Here is a 24,362-nt window from a genome sequence, read left to right as displayed (position 1 = left end):
AATAATATAATTCTTGTCATCAATGATTCTTTGTTTTTACTTTGTATATATTATACTTCCAGGAAGATGCCGCTCTATAAATTGACTTACTTCCCAGTTACGGCATTGGCAGAACCAATCCGTTCTTCTTCAGCTATGCTAGTATTCCATTTGAAGATGAACGTATCAAAAAGGACGTCTGGCCAGAAATAAAGCCCTGTAAGCTTAAAATTTAAAGAAATTCTGTTTCTTAAATCTCATCTTTCCTAATTTAACTAAAGTAGCTAAATAAAGTAGAACACAATTATGCAGAGTATAACAGATATTATTGTTTACTCTCCATTGCTCTATAAGATATGTGGGAGAACAATAGGTATTGTTAAGGAGACAATGCCCTTTGTTTGCTGATAAATTATCAATAAATTAAATTATATCTTTCCAAAACAGATAACAGGAAGCTAGATATTTAAGAAGCATCATAATCTGTTTGTTCGATAGAATCTTTGATTCTATTAGTTGTATGTTTTTAGTGACTCCTTATGGCCAGCTTCCTATGCTCGTAGCTGATAGAAGGAAGGTTGCTCAGTCTACAGCTATTTGCCGTTACTTAGCCAAACAATATGACTTAGCTGGAAAGACTGACTGGGCAGATCTTCATATTGATGCCACTGTTGATACTATTCATGATATTCGTCATAGTGAGTATCCAGTGCTGTTTTGCATAAATCTTATGAGAATCTTGATAACAGATAGTACATATCTGTTCAGGTATTTATTAGTTGAAATCCGATTTAATATATGATTTAATCGAACGATACACGTATGTCAACAATACAAGACAAAGGATTAAAAAGGATTGTAATTCTATCTTCAGTATCATTTAAATTTCGCACAACACTGTATTCAAATTAGTATAACATTAGCGAATAGTATTTAACTGAAAACAAATTTTCAGAAATTGCCGCCTTCCACTATGAGGAGGACGAGAAGGTCAAAGCTGCAAAACGCAAGGCTGCTGAAGAGACGCTGCTGTTCATTTTAGAACGTTTGGACCAGCAAGTGAAGGAAAATGACGGCTACTTCTACGATGGTACTCTCTCTTGGGCTGATTTAACATTCGTTGCTCTGCTCGATTATTTGAACTTTATGTACAAGTCTGATCTGATCGAGAATTACGAGAATCTGAAGCTGCTGGAGAAAAAGGTCCTCCTTCTGCCCAAGATCAAAAACTGGATTGAGAGACGCCCAGTTAGCGAATTCTAAACTTCACGATTGCTTATGGTTTTATAAGCGTTTAAAGATTGCGGTCTTAGTGTGTTGAGAGAATGAAGAACGAATCGTGTTGATGGAAGTTTGTACGGAATATACTGATTGCTTTTAACATTCATTAGTTCCAGTTATTACCGATATTTTTGTCATTTAGTTAGGGTTTTCCCTTTAGATTACGTTGTGATAGAGAACTATTATTTGTGTATTCCTACAGAAACATACGAACTATATAAACTGTTGACACGATGTTGTGCTTTTGTATTATAGAGATAATAATAAAACCATCAAACAATCATTAATTATGTTTTTTATTATATTCATTAAGAATTGAAGATTACCTCCTTGGTGATCTTGATAATATCGTATTTTACAAATGTTGAACAAAAAAAAATGTATGATTATTTTATTCAATACATTATGAGGGTTGCTTTAAAAAAAATACGAGTTACATATTTCTTTGAAAAAAGCATGATTTTTATCGATACAATAATGTTCTTCTGTTATCGCTTTAAAGTTGAGTACTTCGTTGATTACACGAGAGAACTCGCCTACAGCAAACAAGATACGACCGTGTGTAAAGTAATTAATCTGTTTGCTCGTTGCTAGCTACACATAAGGCTTGCGTAAAAAAAGATATGCATTTCAGTTCAGGCGGAGAATTATGTAGGAAGTCATTTTGTCGATCAATAACTTAGTTAATAAAAGATCAAATTTTCATGTACATAAATGTAAGTAACGTTCAAGTATTAATCATTACATACAATTTTTGTATAATTCGATATCTTGGTCACTTACATCTTACAAATGATATATAGATAATATTTATGAGATACATTGGAGTTATCTTTTAGTTAACGCCATTTTTTCTTGTTTTCTCTGTACTTTTACTATTCTTCCAAAAATATCAAAGGATCGATGACTTCAAATTAAACTAGAATTGCTTCGGTATATTGTCAATCAATGGCTATTTGTATTCACATCTATATCAAAGGAAAACCGATTGCAAAATTAATTACCCTTGCAACTCCGCAATCTGAAACTATGTGTGATCGACCTTGAAGATGACAAATCTCAATGTTTGAAGTAGTACAAAAAGATGATAATTTAATTTCGCTTTATCAAACTGTACAAAATTTGTATACACATACAGAAAAAAAACGGAGTTCAAACATTAATCAACATGAATTATCGGTTATTATTGCTGAGTAATTATTAGGATTAGAGTTTTGGAGTATCGATCGTATCGAGTTTTAACTATCGGTTTCCGCAATTTATTGTTTTTCTAAATTATGTCTAAATGGTATCAGTTTTTGAATATTTTATAGTTTACACTCCAACATACTGACGTAAGCTATCGAAAATAATTGTAAATTATGCAATATCATTTTTTTTATATTTCATAATCTAAATTTTAATCTATTTTTTGTATTTAACATCCCTTTTTTATTGTTCTTGTACGTTCTTCAAAAAATCTTAATTTTTTTTTTGGATAAAATCTTGTGTGAATTTACAAAAAATACGATTCTGCGTTTAATTTTTTTCCCTTATTGTCTTTACATATTTGGAGTTTAAACGCGTTATAAGTACGTTTTTTTTTTTAACATGATTACGTAGAATTCTTATTCTGAATAAATTATTTGTTTCCGCTTCATAACTGTTTCTAAATTACAGTGCATTTAATCTTGAAATGCACAGTAACATTTTATACTTTTTACGTTCTAAGGAATTTTCAGGATCGGTTAAAAATTAAATTACAGTAATGGTAATACTCAATATTAATGTCAGACGTGGATACTTCACTGTTTTGTATAATAATTTGTTATCTTGGCATCGATCAAGGTATTTAATATACAAAGCGTACAGATTAATAAGAATTTTAATTAATCCTTCTTCTATAGTATTCACCGTTCTTTTCGAGCTCGTACCATTTCAAATAGACTTTCGAATAGATTTCAAAGATTTGTCTGTTCAAATAAAACGCGATCTTTTTTATTTCCCTATCAGTCGTCCCGTTACTGTTCCGTAGTTTCCAACAGATTGCAGATTCGTTTAAAAAACATTTGTAACGAAAAACAAACCCACTCGCAGAAATGTTATTCAATATCGCATTTATAACTTTCATAGACATCCTCCTCTCATTGCTATCATTGTAAACAGATTGAAACTTCGTTTGCAAACACTCGCGATTAAAAAAAAAAGAAAAAAAGAAGAATTAATCTTAAACAATTTTATCTCGTGTTCCATTTATAATTTTCATAATTGTCTTCCCGACGTTGTATCATTTTAAATGGCTTTTTTCTATCCATCTATGTTGCAGCGAGATCAACGGTCCTAATTACTAAATTGCACGATGTGTTCATACAAATTCACTTTTTATGAACGCGATGAAGCGAAATGAAACCTAAGTAGAGATTTGTTTTCTCATCAAGTATAACGAGTTTTATACTTTGGATAGATTGCCTCGTTGTGAGAAGGTCTTAATCGTTTATAATTGCGATTAAGTAATTGCAATAAGTCATATTTTTAAGAAACGTTCTCACATGCTGTCACACACTCTAATTAGAAAAGGATCATGAAACATTCGGTTTATGATATTATTTGTTTGTAAATCTTCCTGCTTCCGGAAACTTTTTTAAATATGAAAATATTTATATACAAAATTAAATATTTTTTTCAATATCAACACTTCTTGCGTTTATGTTGTCCTAGTCAGAATTATATTATTTCGTGTATCCTGTTGCTCTTTATATGATAGTCCTCCCGTTGGCCGCGGATTCGTTATCAAGCCTGAGGCCCTCGTCACTAGTGTCACTATCGACAATAAAGGTACCCCACCCGCGACCGGACGATGGAGAACTCCAACACGGAATCGCAATCTCCCGCGAGCCCTGCCCGGGAGGGCGCCTCGAGCTCGGACTCGGAATGTGACTCGAGCTCGGCCTGCTCATGAGGGACCACCCCCTGAAAAACAGCGCACTGTATTCTGCCCTAAACCGTGCCCTAGAGGGTCTGGCAGCGTATTGGCTTACGCAGATAATGGACGGCGACGAGCTCACCTGGCCAGATTTTAAGGAACAATTCGCCGCGCACTTCGGTGGCTAAGAAGTAGCAGCCGCGTCGCTAATCAAGGTAGCCGAGGAACTACCGCGGGACGGCGAAACACCAGGAGCGTACGGAAATCGTATCATCACCCTCCTGGGGTCGAAGTGGCGAAATTCAACCAGGGAAGAGGTACTCGCCGCCACCGCCCTCCATCTGCTGGGCTCGCGCGATGAACAAACGTTTTAAACGACTAGCGCTCACGAGTGACATCACGTCGGTGAAACAATTCCAAAGAGAAATGAAGCCCTTCCTATACACGGAGTGGCCAACGCCCCCGCCGTGGAGGTCATTAGCGAGCTCCGGAAACAAACGAGGCAGGTCACCCGCCCCCTGGACCAGGTGTGGCCACTGCGGTATTTACGGACATCCGACATTCGAATGCCGCAAGAGGGCGAAGTGGGAACCGAAGAAGGACCCTCGACGCCCGGAGGAAAGCCGACCGGCTGCACCACCAAAAGCGTTGTGCTTTCACTGCCACATGCCGGGACACATCGCGTCTCGCTGTCCATCGCGGCGAGAAGAAAAACATTGCCCCGAGGACGAGCGCCGGGTCGATGCCTGCGTGGTGGAAGCCCCGACGGGTAGACTAAGCCAGCAGGCCACACACGAGGACGTGTAAGTGTCAGGATGGCCGAGTCGGAGACGAAAGGACGCCGGGGCCCCTCTGGAACTTCAGGACAACACCCTAACCTTGCAACCTAGAGCCTAATATAGCCATAACGAAACAATCGCAAGTATCCAAACCGATAGCAATCGTAGCAATTTGAAGCAAGGTGAGTAACTGATGAGATGACTTTGCATTTGTCTCACCACAGAGACAGACGTTCAAGAATTCATTGTGAAAAGACGAGTACAAACAAGATACGTATGTCTTTCCGTTAAGCGAATGTTACAGTTTGTTTGCAAAAGTCAGTTTTTAGATTATAGAATCGTAGATAGAATTTAGAGGATAGAAACTTTTAGTAGTCACTTTTAGTTTAGTAAAGTCTTATCGACAATAAGCAGACTACGTTATGATACAACGATTCCAACTGAAGATTTCTATCGACATCACGAATTCGATGGCTTCCAAATTTTCTTCTCTGCAATCTCAGACGCTCAACTCGAAAGAATCTTTTAGATGCCCCGACAAACACTCGACTCAGGTTATCTATTATCGTAATCTTCCTACGGGATTTTTTTTAACTGCGTTGCGTTAACGAATAACGGGATAACATCACGTTTCTCTCAACGCCTTTCAACGTTCTACAACTTTTATTCTTTGCAAATCCCTGTCTCTATATGATAAACGCTGGTTATCCGCGGAAGGAGCGAGGACAACGAGGTGTTACTCGATGATCAAAGACAGGAAGATCCTGGTACGCGATAACGTTACTAATTTCCAATTACGATATGTGTGATTACGTAACATCTGCTGTCTGCATAATGCGTTAACGATCCGCGCGTTGATCGCATAAATATAAATCGAAGGGAATGGAATCGCTCGAAACTCATGCAACTATCCGCAGGTGTTTAAAATCGTGTTTTTACACCGCCAACGTAACGTCACGCCAGTCGAATCGAAAAATTATTACTAGACACCGAAGGTGAACAAAAAACGAGGTAAATAGGCTACCGATTGAATAATATCATAACGATCGTATCTCTGGTTTTTGCTCGTCTTTTATATTTGTTTCAAATGTATAAAATATAATCGTATCGATATCGTCCACGATTAAAGCCATCCATCCGCCATCGACGAGGAACGAACGATTATATTTTATCATTTATGCGAATCCTTCTCTTCTCTTCTTTCTCTATTTACGCCCCTCGCCTTGCTTCGTACCGCCGATGATTCACAATTCGATGCACCTGAACAGCTGGAACGTCGCAGATTTTTCCGTACGATAACAAACGTGTTTTTGATGGCCTGCTTTAAACCGTGACGATCGCCATGACGTGCATCAATTGTCGAATGATGTAGTGCGACGATACTCTTACGCAACTTTTTCTTACGCTGTTTTTTCCTCTATTCTTTCTTCCTGTGTGTTATCACATGATCATGAGATACCTGTATAGAAGATGCAAAGAGTCTGTGAAGAATTTACAGATATTTAAGATTATTATAATGATTAAGCAAAAGCTAAGACTCAAAATATTGCTCAAGATGTAATTATGTAATATTTACTCAATTTCTAGAAGACTGTTTATATCTTGTTGTTATTCTTGATATGGAGATAAATATAGTATACTTTATTAAGACCTAGATAAAAGACTTTTTTCTCGTTTCTCTTCTCCTACTTAATCACTAAGAGTTATATAACGTTTATTCGATAATTCTGCTTCTCCTGACCTTTCCACAAATGGTTGTTTATATCTCGACATTCTTGGTACTTTTAATCAAATTTTAATAACAGTACTTTACTCGTCAGAAGTAAATAAAAAAGCTCTAAGTAGAAGCAAGGATTTACTTACCTTTCCTTTCTCGAATCTCAGTTAGCAATGTTGTTCCTCTTGAAAGATTTTCCAAGTTTCCAAGACAATTTCCACGCTGGTAACATTGTATATATTTCAAGTATCGTGAACCACAGGAACTTGTTGAGGCAATATTGAAGAAAGCAAAGAGAATGAAGAAATTGTAGGAACTATGAGAGGCTACTCCTTCTTTCACAACTTATTTTCTCTTCGTTTGGGGGGAAAAACACAAATGAATGTAACGGTTGGTTTCATATACGTTTCAGCTATCTGCTACTATCGCATGGAGGAGGATCCTGAAAAGAAGGAAGCGAGGAAGAATCAACTTTTGAACGAAACAATACCATTTTACTTGACTAAATTCGACCAGATTATTGGCGAAAATGAAGGATATATCATTCCTTCTATCGTAAGATAGTTTATCCAAATTTAATGTTAAAATTTTTAGTCTTTGTGCAAACTGGGCCATGTTGTCCATAAAAAATTATTGAAACTTTGTTGCGACAAGACAGCTTTAATTGTTGAGAGCAGAGTGTATCTTTAAAATTCACTCCTGTTAGTTTATGTACAAATGAATTTGCCAAGATTTTCAGCTTTTAGATAATTATTCATGTATCTTCCTCATCAAGTTTGATAGAAATTATTACTATCGTAATCAAAGCAAAGATTAAGATATGTAAAATCATTTCTCTGGATATGACACTCTTGTTTAATGAGTGATAAATGATACCATTCGAAATATCATATTTATATAATATATAATGATACTTATAAGTGTAATCACTTAAGTACAGATATCTGAATTTTTCTCACTGTCACTGACATAGATACGTATTATCGTTCCTTAGATTACTTGACCAGTTTATTTCTTTCATCACTGTGTTATTATATAATAATAATAAATAATCACATTAAATTAATTTAGTATGATTATGTTGTTTAATAATACGTGTTTCATTGCAAAATATTTAGCGATTGAAGGGCTCATAGGAAACATGAAAGTGAAAGAATACTAGAATCTAGAGTTTACGATTTCAATCTCTTTAACGAGATATTTATCATATTACACAATTCCTGTAAATGTATTTGTAATTATATCGCCGAAGAATTGTATTTAATTAAGCTATGAAGTTGTGGAATCGTGAGAAGGATTATTTTTATAGAACTGTCTAATTTCCATTCGACATTGATTCAGGATACACATTACTCTTTTTTACATAATACCAGTTTTGTCATTTTTAATTAACAAACACCTCCAAAGGTTGAAGTTTCTAAAATTATCTTCTTTCGAACGGTCAATATCCTTCCACCGGGTAGGACACACCCACAGATCAGTCACTTATTCATCTCGTACATACGCACCAGCGTAACTGCCTTCGTTATAAGTTGTTGGAATAAACGGTGAAATATAACTTACTATACTGTGTCATATTCATTTAACCACCTCTTATCTTAACCGAAACAGGGGAACCACTACTTCGCGGCGTCGATTCACCGAATCGTAGCGAGAATTTACGCCTCTCGCTACTGCGACTGCGTCTCTCCGCGAACGGTCGTAACACATTGATCGACAGAAGTACTAAACTCTAATAACATAAATTTATATATTTTCTATTTCCCAGCCACCAGTTTTATAGATTTTTCTATCTTCTGTACTACTTTTATCCCTTTTATTTTTTCTTACATGAGATTATTGTAAATTTAATATCATTTGTTCGCAATATTTGTTATTTATCTTTCCTTGAATTTGAAATTTCGCGCTTCAATGTTGTGTGTTGTTCGACGTTTTATCGAACGATGTTTATCGAACTAGTTCATGAATACATACATAATCATTAAAGAATCTATAAACCTTACTAGTTTGTTTTTACTAAGTTTTGTTACAGAAAACATGTTCTCATAAATTTTCAACTTTAATTTATGGAAATTTATTAACCTTAAACTATAAAATCATTCAATGAGTCTTTCCGGATGTTTTTATGTAGTCATAATTTCACATATCAGCACAGCTCCACCAATAGGATAAGAGTTACGTGGAAGCAACAGGGGGGAAGAAGAACATATATTGATCTAAAGGTTATTTTTGTCTCATTCAAGTTTCTGTTAACCGGCTTGGAAATTTCCTGTGCTTGTTTCGACTTTGAAGTCTTAAAAAAAAAATTGTAAGTAAATAGTATATATATAGTATATATATCCTGAGTCAAAGTTTCTCTTTATAAATAATAAACCGTTTGAAAACTATATTTTGTATGTTTTTTCCTTATTCATAATTAAATAATAAATATGAAATACTTCTACAGAAAGCCGACATCCTTCAATTAACCGAACAGCAGATGATTTAAAAATTAGTAGTTGAAAGAAATAAATGTTATTACATGTTCATAATTGATCGATAAATTTAAGTATACAATTAGAAAATGTTTCTTCTGTATTGATAACTAAATAATACAGATAAGATACAAGATACTTGTACGAAAAGTCGGCGCGTCGTTCAATTAACGGAACAGCAGAGGATTTGAAAATTAGTAGTTGAAAGAAATAAATGTTATCATATGTTTATAATTGATCGATAAATTTAAGTATGCAATTAGAAAATGTTTCTTAAGTTTGGAAGAATATATAATCATGCTGAATGTTTTGTAGTTACGAAAGTTGTATACAAACATACATTGTACATACGACTAGTAATGGTACTAAATTACTGTTAGAGGGTCTTGGGTGTATAGAACCATATGGTTAAATTAATACTAGAGATAACGAATCGTGCGAATGTAATTAATATTTTGAAATGCGTTGTTTGCATTAATTGATAGTTTTCTTATAAACTTTTTTATAAACAATTTCATTGCTATAGAAAGAAAAAATAAATGCCGGTAATATGTCTATCCTACTTAAATAGAAAGTGCAATATTTTGTTATAATATTTGGCGCAAGTTTATACATTATTACATCCAAAAATAATATTCTTTTTATATCTAAGCTATATTAAAATATAAAGATACAAATAGCTATGCGAGTAGTTAGTAGTTGATGCTTTTTACTTAAATTGTCTTATACTTCATAATTTGTAATAATATAATTCTTGTCATCAATGATTCTTTGTTTTTACTTTGTATATATTATACTTCCAGGAAGATGCCGCTCTATAAATTGACTTACTTCCCAGTTACGGCATTGGCAGAACCAATCCGTTCTTCTTCAGCTATGCTAGTATTCCATTTGAAGATGAACGTATCAAAAAGGACGTCTGGCCAGAAATAAAGCCCTGTAAGCTTAAAATTTAAAGAAATTCTGTTTCTTAAATCTCATCTTTCCTAATTTAACTAAAGTAGCTAAATAAAGTAGAACACAATTATGCAGAGTATAACAGATATTATTGTTTACTCTCCATTGCTCTATAAGATATGTGGGAGAACAATAGGTATTGTTAAGGAGACAATGCCCTTTGTTTGCTGATAAATTATCAATAAATTAAATTATATCTTTCCAAAACAGATAACAGGAAGCTAGATATTTAAGAAGCATCATAATCTGTTTGTTCGATAGAATCTTTGATTCTATTAGTTGTATGTTTTTAGTGACTCCTTATGGCCAGCTTCCTATGCTCGTAGCTGATAGAAGGAAGGTTGCTCAGTCTACAGCTATTTGCCGTTACTTAGCCAAACAATATGACTTAGCTGGAAAGACTGACTGGGCAGATCTTCATATTGATGCCACTGTTGATACTATTCATGATATTCGTCATAGTGAGTATCCAGTGCTGTTTTGCATAAATCTTATGAGAATCTTGATAACAGATAGTACATATCTGTTCAGGTATTTATTAGTTGAAATCCGATTTAATATATGATTTAATCGAACGATACACGTATGTCAACAATACAAGACAAAGGATTAAAAAGGATTGTAATTCTATCTTCAGTATCATTTAAATTTCGCACAACACTGTATTCAAATTAGTATAACATTAGCGAATAGTATTTAACTGAAAACAAATTTTCAGAAATTGCCGCCTTCCACTATGAGGAGGACGAGAAGGTCAAAGCTGCAAAACGCAAGGCTGCTGAAGAGACGCTGCTGTTCATTTTAGAACGTTTGGACCAGCAAGTGAAGGAAAATGACGGCTACTTCTACGATGGTACTCTCTCTTGGGCTGATTTAACATTCGTTGCTCTGCTCGATTATTTGAACTTTATGTACAAGTCTGATCTGATCGAGAATTACGAGAATCTGAAGCTGCTGGAGAAAAAGGTCCTCCTTCTGCCCAAGATCAAAAACTGGATTGAGAGACGCCCAGTTAGCGAATTCTAAACTTCACGATTGCTTATGGTTTTATAAGCGTTTAAAGATTGCGGTCTTAGTGTGTTGAGAGAATGAAGAACGAATCGTGTTGATGGAAGTTTGTACGGAATATACTGATTGCTTTTAACATTCATTAGTTCCAGTTATTACCGATATTTTTGTCATTTAGTTAGGGTTTTCCCTTTAGATTACGTTGTGATAGAGAACTATTATTTGTGTATTCCTACAGAAACATACGAACTATATAAACTGTTGACACGATGTTGTGCTTTTGTATTATAGAGATAATAATAAAACCATCAAACAATCATTAATTATGTTTTTTATTATATTCATTAAGAATTGAAGATTACCTCCTTGGTGATCTTGATAATATCGTATTTTACAAATGTTGAACAAAAAAAAATGTATGATTATTTTATTCAATACATTATGAGGGTTGCTTTAAAAAAAATACGAGTTACATATTTCTTTGAAAAAAGCATGATTTTTATCGATACAATAATGTTCTTCTGTTATCGCTTTAAAGTTGAGTACTTCGTTGATTACACGAGAGAACTCGCCTACAGCAAACAAGATACGACCGTGTGTAAAGTAATTAATCTGTTTGCTCGTTGCTAGCTACACATAAGGCTTGCGTAAAAAAAGATATGCATTTCAGTTCAGGCGGAGAATTATGTAGGAAGTCATTTTGTCGATCAATAACTTAGTTAATAAAAGATCAAATTTTCATGTACATAAATGTAAGTAACGTTCAAGTATTAATCATTACATACAATTTTTGTATAATTCGATATCTTGGTCACTTACATCTTACAAATGATATATAGATAATATTTATGAGATACATTGGAGTTATCTTTTAGTTAACGCCATTTTTTCTTGTTTTCTCTGTACTTTTACTATTCTTCCAAAAATATCAAAGGATCGATGACTTCAAATTAAACTAGAATTGCTTCGGTATATTGTCAATCAATGGCTATTTGTATTCACATCTATATCAAAGGAAAACCGATTGCAAAATTAATTACCCTTGCAACTCCGCAATCTGAAACTATGTGTGATCGACCTTGAAGATGACAAATCTCAATGTTTGAAGTAGTACAAAAAGATGATAATTTAATTTCGCTTTATCAAACTGTACAAAATTTGTATACACATACAGAAAAAAAACGGAGTTCAAACATTAATCAACATGAATTATCGGTTATTATTGCTGAGTAATTATTAGGATTAGAGTTTTGGAGTATCGATCGTATCGAGTTTTAACTATCGGTTTCCGCAATTTATTGTTTTTCTAAATTATGTCTAAATGGTATCAGTTTTTGAATATTTTATAGTTTACACTCCAACATACTGACGTAAGCTATCGAAAATAATTGTAAATTATGCAATATCATTTTTTTTATATTTCATAATCTAAATTTTAATCTATTTTTTGTATTTAACATCCCTTTTTTATTGTTCTTGTACGTTCTTCAAAAAATCTTAATTTTTTTTTTGGATAAAATCTTGTGTGAATTTACAAAAAATACGATTCTGCGTTTAATTTTTTTCCCTTATTGTCTTTACATATTTGGAGTTTAAACGCGTTATAAGTACGTTTTTTTTTTTAACATGATTACGTAGAATTCTTATTCTGAATAAATTATTTGTTTCCGCTTCATAACTGTTTCTAAATTACAGTGCATTTAATCTTGAAATGCACAGTAACATTTTATACTTTTTACGTTCTAAGGAATTTTCAGGATCGGTTAAAAATTAAATTACAGTAATGGTAATACTCAATATTAATGTCAGACGTGGATACTTCACTGTTTTGTATAATAATTTGTTATCTTGGCATCGATCAAGGTATTTAATATACAAAGCGTACAGATTAATAAGAATTTTAATTAATCCTTCTTCTATAGTATTCACCGTTCTTTTCGAGCTCGTACCATTTCAAATAGACTTTCGAATAGATTTCAAAGATTTGTCTGTTCAAATAAAACGCGATCTTTTTTATTTCCCTATCAGTCGTCCCGTTACTGTTCCGTAGTTTCCAACAGATTGCAGATTCGTTTAAAAAACATTTGTAACGAAAAACAAACCCACTCGCAGAAATGTTATTCAATATCGCATTTATAACTTTCATAGACATCCTCCTCTCATTGCTATCATTGTAAACAGATTGAAACTTCGTTTGCAAACACTCGCGATTAAAAAAAAAAGAAAAAAAGAAGAATTAATCTTAAACAATTTTATCTCGTGTTCCATTTATAATTTTCATAATTGTCTTCCCGACGTTGTATCATTTTAAATGGCTTTTTTCTATCCATCTATGTTGCAGCGAGATCAACGGTCCTAATTACTAAATTGCACGATGTGTTCATACAAATTCACTTTTTATGAACGCGATGAAACGAAATGAAACCTAAGTAGAGATTTGTTTTCTCATCAAGTATAACGAGTTTTATACTTTGGATAGATTGCCTCGTTGTGAGAAGGTCTTAATCGTTTATAATTGCGATTAAGTAATTGCAATAAGTCATATTTTTAAGAAACGTTCTCACATGCTGTCACACACTCTAATTAGAAAAGGATCATGAAACATTCGGTTTATGATATTATTTGTTTGTAAATCTTCCTGCTTCCGGAAACTTTTTTAAATATGAAAATATTTATATACAAAATTAAATATTTTTTTCAATATCAACACTTCTTGCGTTTATGTTGTCCTAGTCAGAATTATATTATTTCGTGTATCCTGTTGCTCTTTATATGATAGTCCTCCCGTTGGCCGCGGATTCGTTATCAAGCCTGAGGCCCTCGTCACTAGTGTCACTATCGACAATAAAGGTACCCCACCCGCGACCGGACGATGGAGAACTCCAACACGGAATCGCAATCTCCCGCGAGCCCTGCCCGGGAGGGCGCCTCGAGCTCGGACTCGGAATGTGACTCGAGCTCGGCCTGCTCATGAGGGACCACCCCCTGAAAAACAGCGCACTGTATTCTGCCCTAAACCGTGCCCTAGAGGGTCTGGCAGCGTATTGGCTTACGCAGATAATGGACGGCGACGAGCTCACCTGGCCAGATTTTAAGGAACAATTCGCCGCGCACTTCGGTGGCTAAGAAGTAGCAGCCGCGTCGCTAATCAAGGTAGCCGAGGAACTACCGCGGGACGGCGAAACACCAGGAGCGTACGGAAATCGTATCATCACCCTCCTGGGGTCGAAGTGGCGAAATTCAACCAGGGAAGAGGTACTCGCCGCCACCGCCCTCCATCTGCTGGGCTCGCGCGATGAACAAACGTTTTAAACGACTAGCGCTCACGAGTGACATCACGTCGGTGAAACAATTCCAAAGAGAAATGAAGCCCTTCCTATACACGGAGTGGCCAACGCCCCCGCCGTGGAGGTCATTAGCGAGCTCCGGAAACAAACGAGGCAGGTCACCCGCCCCCTGGACCAGGTGTGGCCACTGCGGTATTTACGGACATCCGACATTCGAATGCCGCAAGAGGGCGAAGTGGGAACCGAAGAAGGACCCTCGACGCCCGGAGGAAAGCCGACCGGCTGCACCACCAAAAGCGTTGTGCTTTCACTGCCACATGCCGGGACACATCGCGTCTCGCTGTCCATCGCGGCGAGAAGAAAAACATTGCCCCGAGGACGAGCGCCGGGTCGATGCCTGCGTGGTGGAAGCCCCGACGGGTAGACTAAGCCAGCAGGCCACACACGAGGACGTGTAAGTGTCAGGATGGCCGAGTCGGAGACGAAAGGACGCCGGGGCCCCTCTGGAACTTCAGGACAACACCCTAACCTTGCAACCTAGAGCCTAATATAGCCATAACGAAACAATCGCAAGTATCCAAACCGATAGCAATCGTAGCAATTTGAAGCAAGGTGAGTAACTGATGAGATGACTTTGCATTTGTCTCACCACAGAGACAGACGTTCAAGAATTCATTGTGAAAAGACGAGTACAAACAAGATACGTATGTCTTTCCGTTAAGCGAATGTTACAGTTTGTTTGCAAAAGTCAGTTTTTAGATTATAGAATCGTAGATAGAATTTAGAGGATAGAAACTTTTAGTAGTCACTTTTAGTTTAGTAAAGTCTTATCGACAATAAGCAGACTACGTTATGATACAACGATTCCAACTGAAGATTTCTATCGACATCACGAATTCGATGGCTTCCAAATTTTCTTCTCTGCAATCTCAGACGCTCAACTCGAAAGAATCTTTTAGATGCCCCGACAAACACTCGACTCAGGTTATCTATTATCGTAATCTTCCTACGGGATTTTTTTTAACTGCGTTGCGTTAACGAATAACGGGATAACATCACGTTTCTCTCAACGCCTTTCAACGTTCTACAACTTTTATTCTTTGCAAATCCCTGTCTCTATATGATAAACGCTGGTTATCCGCGGAAGGAGCGAGGACAACGAGGTGTTACTCGATGATCAAAGACAGGAAGATCCTGGTACGCGATAACGTTACTAATTTCCAATTACGATATGTGTGATTACGTAACATCTGCTGTCTGCATAATGCGTTAACGATCCGCGCGTTGATCGCATAAATATAAATCGAAGGGAATGGAATCGCTCGAAACTCATGCAACTATCCGCAGGTGTTTAAAATCGTGTTTTTACACCGCCAACGTAACGTCACGCCAGTCGAATCGAAAAATTATTACTAGACACCGAAGGTGAACAAAAAACGAGGTAAATAGGCTACCGATTGAATAATATCATAACGATCGTATCTCTGGTTTTTGCTCGTCTTTTATATTTGTTTCAAATGTATAAAATATAATCGTATCGATATCGTCCACGATTAAAGCCATCCATCCGCCATCGACGAGGAACGAACGATTATATTTTATCATTTATGCGAATCCTTCTCTTCTCTTCTTTCTCTATTTACGCCCCTCGCCTTGCTTCGTACCGCCGATGATTCACAATTCGATGCACCTGAACAGCTGGAACGTCGCAGATTTTTCCGTACGATAACAAATGTGTTTTTGATGGCCTGCTTTAAACCGTGACGATCGCCATGACGTGCATCAATTGTCGAATGATGTAGTGCGACGATACTCTTACGCAACTTTTTCTTACGCTGTTTTTTCCTCTATTCTTTCTTCCTGTGTGTTATCACATGATCATGAGATACCTGTATAGAAGATGCAAAGAGTCTGTGAAGAATTTACAGATATTTAAGATTATTATAATGATTAAGCAAAAGCTAAGACTCAAAATATTGCTCAAGATGTAATTATGTAATATTTACTCAATTTCTAGAAGACTGTTTATATCTTGTTGTTATTCTTGATATGGAGATAAATATAGTATACTTTATTAAGACCTAGATAAAAGACTTTTTTCTCGTTTCTCTTCTCCTACTTAATCACTAAGAGTTATATAACGTTTATTCGATAATTCTGCTTCTCCTGACCTTTCCACAAATGGTTGTTTATATCTCGACATTCTTGGTACTTTTAATCAAATTTTAATAACAGTACTTTACTCGTCAGAAGTAAATAAAAAAGCTCTAAGTAGAAGCAAGGATTTACTTACCTTTCCTTTCTCGAATCTCAGTTAGCAATGTTGTTCCTCTTGAAAGATTTTCCAAGTTTCCAAGACAATTTCCACGCTGGTAACATTGTATATATTTCAAGTATCGTGAACCACAGGAACTTGTTGAGGCAATATTGAAGAAAGCAAAGAGAATGAAGAAATTGTAGGAACTATGAGAGGCTACTCCTTCTTTCACAACTTATTTTCTCTTCGTTTGGGGGGAAAAACACAAATGAATGTAACGGTTGGTTTCATATACGTTTCAGCTATCTGCTACTATCGCATGGAGGAGGATCCTGAAAAGAAGGAAGCGAGGAAGAATCAACTTTTGAACGAAACAATACCATTTTACTTGACTAAATTCGACCAGATTATTGGCGAAAATGAAGGATATATCATTCCTTCTATCGTAAGATAGTTTATCCAAATTTAATGTTAAAATTTTTAGTCTTTGTGCAAACTGGGCCATGTTGTCCATAAAAAATTATTGAAACTTTGTTGCGACAAGACAGCTTTAATTGTTGAGAGCAGAGTGTATCTTTAAAATTCACTCCTGTTAGTTTATGTACAAATGAATTTGCCAAGATTTTCAGCTTTTAGATAATTATTCATGTATCTTCCTCATCAAGTTTGATAGAAATTATTACTATCGTAATCAAAGCAAAGATTAAGATATGTAAAATCATTTCTCTGGATATGACACTCTTGTTTAATGAGTGATAAATGATACCATTCGAAATATCATATTTATATAATATATAATGATACTTATAAGTGTAATCACTTAAGTACAGATATCTGAATTTTTCTCACTGTCACTGACATAGATACGTATTATCGTTCCTTAGATTACTTGACCAGTTTATTTCTTTCATCACTGTGTTATTATATAATAATAATAAATAATCACATTAAATTAATTTAGTATGATTATGTTGTTTAATAATACGTGTTTCATTGCAAAATATTTAGCGATTGAAGGGCTCATAGGAAACATGAAAGTGAAAGAATACTAGAATCTAGAGTTTACGATTTCAATCTCTTTAACGAGATATTTATCATATTACACAATTCCTGTAAATGTATTTGTAATTATATCGCCGAAGAATTGTATTTAATTAAGCTATGAAGTTGTGGAATCGTGAGAAGGATTATTTTTATAGAACTGTCTAATTTCCATTCGACATTGATTCAGGATACACATTACTCTTTTTTACATAATACCAGTTTTGTCATTTTTAATTAACAAACACCTCCAAAGGTTGAAGTTTCTAAAATTATCTTCTTTCGAACGGTCAATATCCTTCCACCGGGTAGGACACACCCACAGATCAGTCACTTATTCATCTCGTACATACGCACCAGCGTAACTGCCTTCGTTATAAGTTGTTGGAATAAACGGTGAAATATAACTTACTATACTGTGTCATATTCATTTAACCACCTCTTATCTTAACCGAAACAGGGGAACCACTACTTCGCGGCGTCGATTCACCGAATCGTAGCGAGAATTTACGCCTCTCGCTACTGCGACTGCGTCTCTCCGCGAACGGTCGTAACACATTGATCGACAGAAGTACTAAACTCTAATAACATAAATTTATATATTTTCTATTTCCCAGCCACCAGTTTTATAGATTTTTCTATCTTCTGTACTACTTTTATCCCTTTTATTTTTTCTTACATGAGATTATTGTAAATTTAATATCATTTGTTCGCAATATTTGTTATTTATCTTTCCTTGAATTTGAAATTTCGCGCTTCAATGTTGTGTGTTGTTCGACGTTTTATCGAACGATGTTTATCGAACTAGTTCATGAATACATACATAATCATTAAAGAATCTATAAACCTTACTAGTTTGTTTTTACTAAGTTTTGTTACAGAAAACATGTTCTCATAAATTTTCAACTTTAATTTATGGAAATTTATTAACCTTAAACTATAAAATCATTCAATGAGTCTTTCCGGATGTTTTTATGTAGTCATAATTTCACATATCAGCACAGCTCCACCAATAGGATAAGAGTTACGTGGAAGCAACAGGGGGGAAGAAGAACATATATTGATCTAAAGGTTATTTTTGTCTCATTCAAGTTTCTGTTAACCGGCTTGGAAATTTCCTGTGCTTGTTTCGACTTTGAAGTCTTAAAAAAAAAATTGTAAGTAAATAGTATATATATAGTATATATATCCTGAGTCAAAGTTTCTCTTTATAAATAATAAACCGTTTGAAAACTATATTTTGTATGTTTTTTCCTTATTCATAATTAAATAATAAATATGAAATACTTCTACAGAAAGCCGACATCCTTCAATTAACCGAACAGCAGATGATTTAAAAATTAGTAGTTGAAAGAAATAAATGTTATTACATGTTCATAATTGATCGATAAATTTAAGTATACAATTAGAAAATGTTTCTTCTGTATTGATAACTAAATAATACAGATAAGATACAAGATACTTGTACGAAAAGTCGGCGCGTCGTTCAATTAACGGAACAGCAGAGGATTTGAAAATTAGTAGTTGAAAGAAATAAATGTTATCATATGTTTATAATTGATCGATAAATTTAAGTATGCAATTAGAAAATGTTTCTTAAGTTTGGAAGAATATATAATCATGCTGAATGTTTTGTAGTTACGAAAGTTGTATACAAACATACATTGTACATACGACTAGTAATGGTACTAAATTACTGTTAGAGGGTCTTGGGTGTATAGAACCATATGGTTAAATTAATACTAGAGATAACGAATCGTGCGAATGTAATTAATATTTTGAAATGCGTTGTTTGCATTAATTGATAGTTTTCTTATAAACTTTTTTATAAACAATTTCATTGCTATAGAAAGAAAAAATAAATGCCGGTAATATGTCTATCCTACTTAAATAGAAAGTGCAATATTTTGTTATAATATTTGGCGCAAGTTTATACATTATTACATCCAAAAATAATATTCTTTTTATATCTAAGCTATATTAAAATATAAAGATACAAATAGCTATGCGAGTAGTTAGTAGTTGATGCTTTTTACTTAAATTGTCTTATACTTCATAATTTGTAATAATATAATTCTTGTCATCAATGATTCTTTGTTTTTACTTTGTATATATTATACTTCCAGGAAGATGCCGCTCTATAAATTGACTTACTTCCCAGTTACGGCATTGGCAGAACCAATCCGTTCTTCTTCAGCTATGCTAGTATTCCATTTGAAGATGAACGTATCAAAAAGGACGTCTGGCCAGAAATAAAGCCCTGTAAGCTTAAAATTTAAAGAAATTCTGTTTCTTAAATCTCATCTTTCCTAATTTAACTAAAGTAGCTAAATAAAGTAGAACACAATTATGCAGAGTATAACAGATATTATTGTTTACTCTCCATTGCTCTATAAGATATGTGGGAGAACAATAGGTATTGTTAAGGAGACAATGCCCTTTGTTTGCTGATAAATTATCAATAAATTAAATTATATCTTTCCAAAACAGATAACAGGAAGCTAGATATTTAAGAAGCATCATAATCTGTTTGTTCGATAGAATCTTTGATTCTATTAGTTGTATGTTTTTAGTGACTCCTTATGGCCAGCTTCCTATGCTCGTAGCTGATAGAAGGAAGGTTGCTCAGTCTACAGCTATTTGCCGTTACTTAGCCAAACAATATGACTTAGCTGGAAAGACTGACTGGGCAGATCTTCATATTGATGCCACTGTTGATACTATTCATGATATTCGTCATAGTGAGTATCCAGTGCTGTTTTGCATAAATCTTATGAGAATCTTGATAACAGATAGTACATATCTGTTCAGGTATTTATTAGTTGAAATCCGATTTAATATATGATTTAATCGAACGATACACGTATGTCAACAATACAAGACAAAGGATTAAAAAGGATTGTAATTCTATCTTCAGTATCATTTAAATTTCGCACAACACTGTATTCAAATTAGTATAACATTAGCGAATAGTATTTAACTGAAAACAAATTTTCAGAAATTGCCGCCTTCCACTATGAGGAGGACGAGAAGGTCAAAGCTGCAAAACGCAAGGCTGCTGAAGAGACGCTGCTGTTCATTTTAGAACGTTTGGACCAGCAAGTGAAGGAAAATGACGGCTACTTCTACGATGGTACTCTCTCTTGGGCTGATTTAACATTCGTTGCTCTGCTCGATTATTTGAACTTTATGTACAAGTCTGATCTGATCGAGAATTACGAGAATCTGAAGCTGCTGGAGAAAAAGGTCCTCCTTCTGCCCAAGATCAAAAACTGGATTGAGAGACGCCCAGTTAGCGAATTCTAAACTTCACGATTGCTTATGGTTTTATAAGCGTTTAAAGATTGCGGTCTTAGTGTGTTGAGAGAATGAAGAACGAATCGTGTTGATGGAAGTTTGTACGGAATATACTGATTGCTTTTAACATTCATTAGTTCCAGTTATTACCGATATTTTTGTCATTTAGTTAGGGTTTTCCCTTTAGATTACGTTGTGATAGAGAACTATTATTTGTGTATTCCTACAGAAACATACGAACTATATAAACTGTTGACACGATGTTGTGCTTTTGTATTATAGAGATAATAATAAAACCATCAAACAATCATTAATTATGTTTTTTATTATATTCATTAAGAATTGAAGATTACCTCCTTGGTGATCTTGATAATATCGTATTTTACAAATGTTGAACAAAAAAAATGTATGATTATTTTATTCAATACATTATGAGGGTTGCTTTAAAAAAAATACGAGTTACATATTTCTTTGAAAAAAGCATGATTTTTATCGATACAATAATGTTCTTCTGTTATCGCTTTAAAGTTGAGTACTTCGTTGATTACACGAGAGAACTCGCCTACAGCAAACAAGATACGACCGTGTGTAAAGTAATTAATCTGTTTGCTCGTTGCTAGCTACACATAAGGCTTGCGTAAAAAAAGATATGCATTTCAGTTCAGGCGGAGAATTATGTAGGAAGTCATTTTGTCGATCAATAACTTAGTTAATAAAAGATCAAATTTTCATGTACATAAATGTAAGTAACGTTCAAGTATTAATCATTACATACAATTTTTGTATAATTCGATATCTTGGTCACTTACATCTTACAAATGATATATAGATAATATTTATGAGATACATTGGAGTTATCTTTTAGTTAACGCCATTTTTTCTTGTTTTCTCTGTACTTTTACTATTCTTCCAAAAATATCAAAGGATCGATGACTTCAAATTAAACTAGAATTGCTTCGGTATATTGTCAATCAATGGCTATTTGTATTCACATCTATATCAAAGGAAAACCGATTGCAAAATTAATTACCCTTGCAACTCCGCAATCTGAAACTATGTGTGATCGACCTTGAAGATGACAAATCTCAATGTTTGAAGTAGTACAAAAAGATGATAATTTAATTTCGCTTTATCAAACTGTACAAAATTTGTATACACATACAGAAAAAAAACGGAGTTCAAACATTAATCAACATGAATTATCGGTTATTATTGCTGAGTAATTATTAGGATTAGAGTTTTGGAGTATCGATCGTATCGAGTTTTAACTATCGGTTTCCGCAATTTATTGTTTTTCTAAATTATGTCTAAATGGTATCAGTTTTTGAATATTTTATAGTTTACACTCCAACATACTGACGTAAGCTATCGAAAATAATTGTAAATTATGCAATATCATTTTTTTTATATTTCATAATCTAAATTTTAATCTATTTTTTGTATTTAACATCCCTTTTTTATTGTTCTTGTACGTTCTTCAAAAAATCTTAATTTTTTTTTTGGATAAAATCTTGTGTGAATTTACAAAAAATACGATTCTGCGTTTAATTTTTTTCCCTTATTGTCTTTACATATTTGGAGTTTAAACGCGTTATAAGTACGTTTTTTTTTTTAACATGATTACGTAGAATTCTTATTCTGAATAAATTATTTGTTTCCGCTTCATAACTGTTTCTAAATTACAGTGCATTTAATCTTGAAATGCACAGTAACATTTTATACTTTTTACGTTCTAAGGAATTTTCAGGATCGGTTAAAAATTAAATTACAGTAATGGTAATACTCAATATTAATGTCAGACGTGGATACTTCACTGTTTTGTATAATAATTTGTTATCTTGGCATCGATCAAGGTATTTAATATACAAAGCGTACAGATTAATAAGAATTTTAATTAATCCTTCTTCTATAGTATTCACCGTTCTTTTCGAGCTCGTACCATTTCAAATAGACTTTCGAATAGATTTCAAAGATTTGTCTGTTCAAATAAAACGCGATCTTTTTTATTTCCCTATCAGTCGTCCCGTTACTGTTCCGTAGTTTCCAACAGATTGCAGATTCGTTTAAAAAACATTTGTAACGAAAAACAAACCCACTCGCAGAAATGTTATTCAATATCGCATTTATAACTTTCATAGACATCCTCCTCTCATTGCTATCATTGTAAACAGATTGAAACTTCGTTTGCAAACACTCGCGATTAAAAAAAAAAGAAAAAAAGAAGAATTAATCTTAAACAATTTTATCTCGTGTTCCATTTATAATTTTCATAATTGTCTTCCCGACGTTGTATCATTTTAAATGGCTTTTTTCTATCCATCTATGTTGCAGCGAGATCAACGGTCCTAATTACTAAATTGCACGATGTGTTCATACAAATTCACTTTTTATGAACGCGATGAAACGAAATGAAACCTAAGTAGAGATTTGTTTTCTCATCAAGTATAACGAGTTTTATACTTTGGATAGATTGCCTCGTTGTGAGAAGGTCTTAATCGTTTATAATTGCGATTAAGTAATTGCAATAAGTCATATTTTTAAGAAACGTTCTCACATGCTGTCACACACTCTAATTAGAAAAGGATCATGAAACATTCGGTTTATGATATTATTTGTTTGTAAATCTTCCTGCTTCCGGAAACTTTTTTAAATATGAAAATATTTATATACAAAATTAAATATTTTTTTCAATATCAACACTTCTTGCGTTTATGTTGTCCTAGTCAGAATTATATTATTTCGTGTATCCTGTTGCTCTTTATATGATAGTCCTCCCGTTGGCCGCGGATTCGTTATCAAGCCTGAGGCCCTCGTCACTAGTGTCACTATCGACAATAAAGGTACCCCACCCGCGACCGGACGATGGAGAACTCCAACACGGAATCGCAATCTCCCGCGAGCCCTGCCCGGGAGGGCGCCTCGAGCTCGGACTCGGAATGTGACTCGAGCTCGGCCTGCTCATGAGGGACCACCCCCTGAAAAACAGCGCACTGTATTCTGCCCTAAACCGTGCCCTAGAGGGTCTGGCAGCGTATTGGCTTACGCAGATAATGGACGGCGACGAGCTCACCTGGCCAGATTTTAAGGAACAATTCGCCGCGCACTTCGGTGGCTAAGAAGTAGCAGCCGCGTCGCTAATCAAGGTAGCCGAGGAACTACCGCGGGACGGCGAAACACCAGGAGCGTACGGAAATCGTATCATCACCCTCCTGGGGTCGAAGTGGCGAAATTCAACCAGGGAAGAGGTACTCGCCGCCACCGCCCTCCATCTGCTGGGCTCGCGCGATGAACAAACGTTTTAAACGACTAGCGCTCACGAGTGACATCACGTCGGTGAAACAATTCCAAAGAGAAATGAAGCCCTTCCTATACACGGAGTGGCC

General features: G+C 34.7%; 3 long non-coding RNA genes and 3 pseudogenes across 4 annotated transcripts; 3 read left to right on the top strand and 3 right to left on the bottom strand.

Annotated features, from left to right (window-relative positions):
* The first annotated feature begins 62 nt into the window (after positions 1-62).
* LOC126877832 (glutathione S-transferase-like) lies at positions 63-1,547 on the top strand (annotated as a pseudogene).
* Positions 63-10,376, bottom strand: LOC126877836 (uncharacterized). The gene is made up of 2 exons (XR_007695365.1): positions 10,189-10,376; positions 63-316 (listed from the first exon to the last, which is right to left on the bottom strand). It is a non-coding gene; the product is annotated as an uncharacterized LOC126877836 (long non-coding RNA).
* Positions 1,538-4,519, bottom strand: LOC126877835 (uncharacterized). Its single transcript, XR_007695364.1, has 2 exons — positions 4,305-4,519; positions 1,538-4,209 (listed from the first exon to the last, which is right to left on the bottom strand). It is a non-coding gene; the product is annotated as an uncharacterized LOC126877835 (long non-coding RNA).
* On the top strand, positions 9,936-11,420 carry LOC126877829 (glutathione S-transferase-like; annotated as a pseudogene).
* Positions 11,411-24,264, bottom strand: LOC126877834 (uncharacterized). Of its 2 annotated transcripts, none has more exons than XR_007695363.1 (2): positions 24,050-24,264; positions 11,411-14,082 (listed from the first exon to the last, which is right to left on the bottom strand). It is a non-coding gene; the product is annotated as an uncharacterized LOC126877834 (long non-coding RNA). The 2 variants fall into 2 exon arrangements; XR_007695362.1 differs by lacking the exon at positions 24,050-24,264 and adding an exon at positions 14,178-14,392.
* Positions 19,809-21,293, top strand: LOC126877831 (glutathione S-transferase-like; annotated as a pseudogene).
* Positions 24,265-24,362: the final 98 nt, after the last annotated feature.

Source organism: Bombus huntii, unplaced genomic scaffold (genome assembly GCF_024542735.1).
Source record: "Bombus huntii isolate Logan2020A unplaced genomic scaffold, iyBomHunt1.1 ctg00000256.1, whole genome shotgun sequence".
Taxonomy (NCBI): Eukaryota; Metazoa; Arthropoda; class Insecta; order Hymenoptera; family Apidae; genus Bombus; species Bombus huntii.
This window is presented reverse-complemented; position numbering and strand designations above follow the sequence as displayed.